The sequence below is a fragment of the Aegilops tauschii genome, chromosome 5 (assembly GCF_002575655.3).
Source record: "Aegilops tauschii subsp. strangulata cultivar AL8/78 chromosome 5, Aet v6.0, whole genome shotgun sequence".
NCBI lineage: Eukaryota > Viridiplantae > Streptophyta > Magnoliopsida > Poales > Poaceae > Aegilops > Aegilops tauschii.
This window is the reverse complement of record NC_053039.3, coordinates 391284635-391291922: the sequence shown is the minus strand read 5'-3', so window position 1 is coordinate 391291922 and position 7288 is coordinate 391284635.

The window sequence follows — 7288 nt, the reverse complement described above, 5'->3', positions numbered from 1 at the left end:
CCGTCAACGGGGAGAAGTAGGCGAACTGTGCCCGCCGCACCGGCGCCTCGTTCTCCGACACTTCCTTCTCCACGACATCCTTGGCCGCCCCTTTGCCCTTTCCCTTGCCGGTCTTGGGCACCATGGCGACTGGACGAAGGCATAGGATCGAGAGCAATGGGGGCGCGGCGGCAACGAATAGAGGCGAGCTCGAGGAGGAAGAAGATGGGGACAGCAGTGCCGAGATTGGGGAAGGCACATAGGGTAAATGAGCAGCGCGCCCGCGGTTATTCCTTTTTATGGGGAAGGCGCGGGCCGCCTCTTTACCATTAACTGTGACGTGACGCATGCGAGCAGCAGACGCCCCACGCATGCCTCCCATGTCACGCACGGCCTTCCACGTCGCGCGTTCAACGCGGGTCGTGGGGAATCGCAGCGGGTGGAAAATTACCGCGGTAAAAACTGGCCCCGCCTGCCCGCGCACCGTTCTGGGCCTAGCCCAACAACGCGTCACGCTAATGTGTGGCCCAGGCCCGGGGGCTCCTGTCGGTGTACAGAAGTAGGGGTTCTACTTTGTACCCCTTTACCTGTGCACGGGCAGTCAGAGCCACAGCCACACTTAGCAGGGCAGGTATGGGAAGTCGAAGCCACCAGACGATCAAAGCAACGCCAAGACAGAGACACAGAGAGCAAGAGGGCGAGGTGGACTCCCCCGGCAAGACCCTTGCCGGGGCGGCCCCCACGGCCCCGGCAAGGGCCTTGCCGGGGCAGCTTGCCCAACGCCAGCGCAGCGCACCACCCTTGAGCCCGAGGTTTTCCCACACCATCGACCACGTTGGAACCAAGGCTCGGGAGGCACATCCATGGTGGCGTGCAGATCTTTGTGAAGATCATTGACACATAATATCAGATGAGGACAAGAGGACGAGACCTCCGGCAACATCCTTGTCGGGGACGACCGCGGTGCCACGGCAAGACCCTTGCTGGGGCCCCCGACAAGACCCTTGCCGAGGACATCAACGAGGCCGCGGCCAGGCCCGCGCGCGCCAAGGCCCCACCGCCGTTCCCATGCAGCTGCCAGCCCAGCCAGCCAGGCGGGCACCTGCGTGGCGACGCGCGGTCCCGAGGCTAACTCAGCAAGCACCTACGTGGTGGCATGCAGATATTCGTGAAGACACCGCCACCGCGCCACCCCAGCAGCCTGCCAGCCTACATGGCGCTGACCGCCTCGCTGGCCCGGGCGCGTGTCGAAGCAGGGCGAGGCGGCGATAAATTAACGGGGACACCTCAGGGGTGCATTTAATGCATTTTGTCCCGTAATAGTCAAGCGATAAGCTTGTACACTGTACCCTTTCCACCTCCTATGTGCCACTGTAGCGCCTCCTTCAACTATAGAAGGAGGCCCAAGGCATACTAGAGGGGGATTCGGCTCTTTGAGCAAGTCACGCCCGGTAGCTAGTTGAAGAACACTGATATACACACCAGAGCAGGACTAGGGTATTACGCGATCTCCGCGGCCCGAACCTGGGTAAACGACCTTTGTGCTAGCTCCTAAACCCGCTCTTCTCACAACCCCGCGCCGGCCGACCACAGTAGGGATTCTTGTGATCCCATAGGTGTCGTTCCCACCGACACACCATGAATAAAATGTGAACCACCATCAGTCATTAGGTATCTAGGGACTCCAAACCTCGGAAAAATAACTTCTTTAAGCATCTTAATAGAGGTGTTATGATCAGCACTACTAGTTGGAATAACTTCTACCCACTTAGTAATGTAATCAACATCAACTAAAATATGTGTATACCCATTAGAGGAAGGAAACGGTCCCATATAATCAAAGCCCCAAACATCAAATGGTTCAATAACAAGAGAATAATTCATAGGCATTTCTTGACGCCTACTAATATTAACAATTCTTTGACATTCATCACAAGACAAGACAAACTTACGGGCATCCTTGAAGAGAGTAGGCCAATAGAAACCGGATTGCAATACCTTATGTGCAGTTCTATCTCCAACGTGGTGTCCTCCATAAGCCTCGGAGTGACACTTGCGTAGGATCTTTTCCTGTTCCTGCTCAGGTACACAACGTCTAATAACACCATCTACTCCTTCTTTATAAAGGAGTGGGTCATCCCAGAAGTAATGTCTTAAATCATAGAAAAACTTTTTCTTTTGCTGGTATGTGAAACTAGGTGGTATAAATTTAGCAACAATGTAATTAGCATAATCAGCATACCATGGAGTAGTATGAGAAGCATTTATGATAGCTGGTTGTTCATCAGGAAACCTATCACCAATAGGTAGTGGGTCATCAAGAACATTCTCTAACCTAGACAAGTTGTCTGCAATGGGGTTCTCAGCTCCCTTTTTATCAATAATATGTAAATCAAATTCTTGTAGTAGGAGAACCCATCTAATACGTCTAGGTTTAGCATCTTTCTTTTCCATAAGATATTTAATAGCAACATGATCAGTGTGAACAGTTACTTTAGAATCAACGATATAAGGTCTAAACTTATCACAAGCAAATACATCTGCTAAAAATTCTTTTTCAGTAGTAGCATAATTTCTCTGGGCACTGTCTAGAGTTTTACTAGCATATTGGATAACATTTAGTTTCTTATCAACTCTTTGTCCTAGAATAGCACCTACGGCATAATCACTAGCATCACACATAATTTCAAAGGGTAAATTCCAATCAGGTGGCTGAACAATAGGTGCAGAAATCAAAGCTTTCTTAAGTATTTCAAATGCTTCTACACAGTCATCATCAAAGACAAAAGGAATATCTTTTTGTAAGAGATTAGTCAGAGGCCTAGAAATTTTAGAGAAGTCCTTAATGAACCTCCTATAAAAACCGGCATGCCAAGGAAACTTCTTATACCTTTAATGTCTTTAGGACACGACATCTTTTCAATAGAATCAACTTTAGCTTTATCAACCTCAATACCTCTTTCAGAAATTTTATGCCCCAAGACAATACCTTCATTAACCATAAAGTGGTACTTCTCCTAATTCAAGACAAGATTAGTTTCTTCGCATCTCTGCAAAACTCGATCAAGGTTGCTCAAACAATCATCAAAAGAAGATCCATAAACGGAGAAATCATCCATGAAAACCTCAACAGTCTTTTCACAATTGTCAGAGAATATAGCCATCATGCATCTTTGAAAGGTAGCAGGTGCATTACCTAAACCAAAAGGCCTACATCTATAAGCAAAAGTAACAAAAGGTCAAGTAAAAGTGGTCTTTTCTTGATCCTCTTTGGACACAGGTATTTGAGAGAAACTAGAGTAACCATCTAGAAAGCAAAAATGTGTATGTTTGGATAATCTTTCTAGCATTTGATCAATAAAAAGCAAAGGGTAATGATCCTTTTTAGTAGCTTTATTTAATTTGCGGAAATCAATTACCATCCTATAACATGTAACAATTCTTTGCGGGATCAATTCATCTTTATCATTAGGAACGACAGTAATACCTCCATTCTTAGGGACACAATGGATAGGACATACCCACTGACTATCAGCGACGGGATAAATTATACCTGCGTCCAAGAGCTTTAGTATTTCTTTTCATACCACTTCTTTCATCTTAGGATTTAACCGTCGTTGGTGATCAACAACTGGTTTGGCGTCTTTCTCCAATTTTATTTTGTGTTGGCATAGAGTGGGACTAATGCCCTTAAGATCATCAAGAGTATATCCAATAGCAGCACGGTGCTTCTTTAGAGTTTTCAATAATTTCTCCTCTTCCTGCTCTGAAAGGTTAGCACTAATAATAACAGGATATATCTTCTTTTCATCAAGATAAGCATATTTAAGAGTATCAGGTAGTGGCTTAAGCTCAAACACGGGATCACCCTTGGGTGGTGGAGGATCCCCTAAAATTTCAACTAGCAAGTTGTGTTTCAAAATAGGTCCCTGTTTAAAGAACACTTCATCTATTTCCCTTCTTTCATTCATAAACATGTCATTTTCATGGTCTAGCAAATAGTGTTCTAAAGGATCATTAGGAGGCACGGGCAATAGAAGCAAAGACCAATAATTTCATCCTTACTAGGCAATTCTTTATCATGGGGTTGTCTACGAAATTTAGCAAAATTAAAGTCATGAGACATATCCCCTAAACGAATTGTAACAATATCCTTTTTGCAGTCTATCTTAGCATTAACAGTATTCAAGAAGGGTCTACCAAATATAATGGGACAAAAGCTATCTTGTGGGGAACCAAGAACAAGAAAATCAGCAAGATATTTAAATTTCCCACACAAGACTTCAACATCTCTAACAATCCCAACTGGTGAAATAGTATCTCTATTGGCAAGCTTAATTGTAACATCGATTTCTTCTATCTCAGCAGGTGCAACATGCATAATTTCTTTGTATAAGGAATGAGGTATTGCACTAGCACTAGCACCCATATCACATAAGCCATGATAACAATGATCACCTATTTTAACAGAGATAACAGGCATGCCTACAACAGGTCTATGTTTATTTTTAGTGTCGGGTCTAGCAATTCTAGCAGCTTCATCACAGAAGTAAATAACATGCCCATCAATATTATCAGCCAAGAGATCTTTAACCATAGCAATACTTGGTTCAACTTTAATTTTCTCAGGTGGTGTAGGTGTTCTAGTATTACTCTTATGAACCACAGTTGAAGCTTTAACATGATCTTTTATCCTAACAGGGAAAGGTTGTTAGTAGGAACAATAGGATCATTATAAGTGATAGTATTTTCTTCAAATTTAATAGGTGCAACTAATTTTACTTTAATGGGAGGATTATAATTAAACCAATTCTCCTTAGGGAGGTCAACATGACTAGCAAATGATTCACAGAAAGAAGCTACTATCTCAGAGTCAAATCCATATTTAGTGCTAAATTCACGGAAATCATCGGTGTCCATAAAAGATTTAACACAATCAAACTTAGGTGTCATACCTGACTCCTTACCTTCATAGAGATCCCAATCTTCAGAGTTGTGTTTAATTCTTCCCAATAAATCCCATCTGAATTCAATAGTATTAATCATAAAAGAGCCAGTACAAGAAGTATCGAGCATGGAGCGATTGTTGAGAGAAAGCCGAGCATAAAATTTGAATAATCATTTCTGTTGAGAGCTCATGATTGGGGCATTAATATAACATTGACTTAAGCCTCCCCCAAGCTTGAGCGATGCTTTATCCTTCGCGAGGCCAAAAATTATGTATATAATTACGATCACGATGAACAAGATGCATAGGATAAAACTTCTGATGAAATTCCAATTTCAATCGGTTGTAGTTCCATGATCCCATATCATCACATAGCCAAAACCATGTCAATGCCTTTCCCTTCAAAGATAAGGGCAAGACCTTCTTCTTGATAACATCCTCGGGCATACCTGCAAGCTTAAATAATCCACAAACTTCATCCACATAGATTAGGTGCAAATCGGGATGCAATGTTCCATCTCCTGTAAAGGGATTATCTAGCAGTTTCTCTATCATACCCGAAGGAATTTCAAAGTAAACATTTTCAGTAGGTTCAGTAGGTTGAGGAGCAACTCTTTGCTCTACTGGTCGGGGTGAAGATACCCCGAACAAGCCCCTCAAAGGATTACTTTCCATAGTAACAAGTGATAGTAAATTTCAGCACACTATATAAATTTTTCCTTACCAATTTCCACTTACCAAAGGCCCTTCACTCCTCGGCAACGGCGCCAGAAAAGAGTCTTGATGACCCACAAGTGTAGGGGATCTATCATAGTCCTTTTGACAAGTAAGAGTGTCGAACCCAACGAGGAGCAGAAGGAAATGACAAGCGGTTTAAAGTAAGGTATTCTCTGCAAGCACTGAAATTATCGATAAAAGATAGTTTTGTGATAAGGTAATTCGTAATAGGTAACAAGTAACAAAATTAAATAAAGTGCAGCAAGGTGGCCCAATCCTTTTTGTAGCAAAGGACAAGCCTGGAGAAATTCTTATATAGAGAAAAGCGCTCCCGAGGACACATGGGAATTATCGTCAAGCTAGTTTTCATCACGCTCATATGATTCGCGTTCGTTACTTTGATAATTTGATATGTGGTTGGACCCGTGCTTGGGTACTGCCCTTTCTTGGACAAGCATCCCACTTATGATTAACCCCTATTGCAAGCATCCGCAACTACAAAAGAAGTATTAAGCTAAACCTAACCATAGCATGAAACATGTGGATCCAAATCAGCCCCTTACGAAGCAACTCATAAACTAGGGTTTAAGCTTTTATCTCTCTAGCAACCCATCATCTACTTATTACTTCCCAATGCCTTCCTCTAGGCCCAAACAATGGTGAAGTGCATGTAGTCGACGTTCACATAACACCACTAGAGGAAAGACAACACACATCTCATCAAAATATCGAACGAATACCAAATTCACATGACTACTTATAGCGAGACTTCTCCCATGTCCTCAGGAACAAATGTAACTACTCACAAATCATATTCATGTTCATAATCAGAGGGGTATTAATATGCATATAGGATCTGAACATATGATCTTCCACCGAATAAACCAACTAGCATCAACTACAAGGAGTAATCAACACTACTAGCAACCCACATGTACCAATCTGAGGTTTTGGGACAAGGATTAGATACAAGAGATGAACTAGGATTTGAGAGGAGATGGTGCTGGTGAAGATTTTGATGGAGATTGACCCCCTCCCGATGAGAGGATCGATGGTGATGACGATGGTGTTGATTTCCCCCTCCCGGAGGGATGTTTCCCCAGCAGAACAGCTCCGCCGGAGCCCTAGATTGGTTCCACCAAGGTTCCGCCTCGTGGCGGCGGTGTTTCTTCCCGAAAGCTTGCTTATGATTTTTTTCCAGGGTAAAAGACTTCATATAGCAAAAGATGGCCACCGGAGGACTGCCAGGGGGCCCACGAGGCAGGGGGTGCGCCCAGGGGGGTAGGCCGCGCCCCCACCCTCGTGGCCAAGGTGTGGGCTCCCTCTGGTACTTTCTTCTCTCAATATTTTTTATTGATTCCAAAAATAACTTCCGTGGAGTTTCAGGTCTTTTGGAGTTGTGCAGAATAGGTCTCTAATATTTGCCCCTTTTCTAGCCCAGAATTCCAGCTGCCGGCATTCTCCCTCTTCATGTAAATCCTGTAAAATAAGAGAGAATAGGCATAAGTATTGTGACATAACATGTAATAACAGCCCATAATGCAATAAATATCGATATAAAATCATGATGCAAAATGGACGTATCAGCCACCACCATAGAGGGGATCGGATCCACTCTCACCCGACCACCTCACCAGCTCTCTT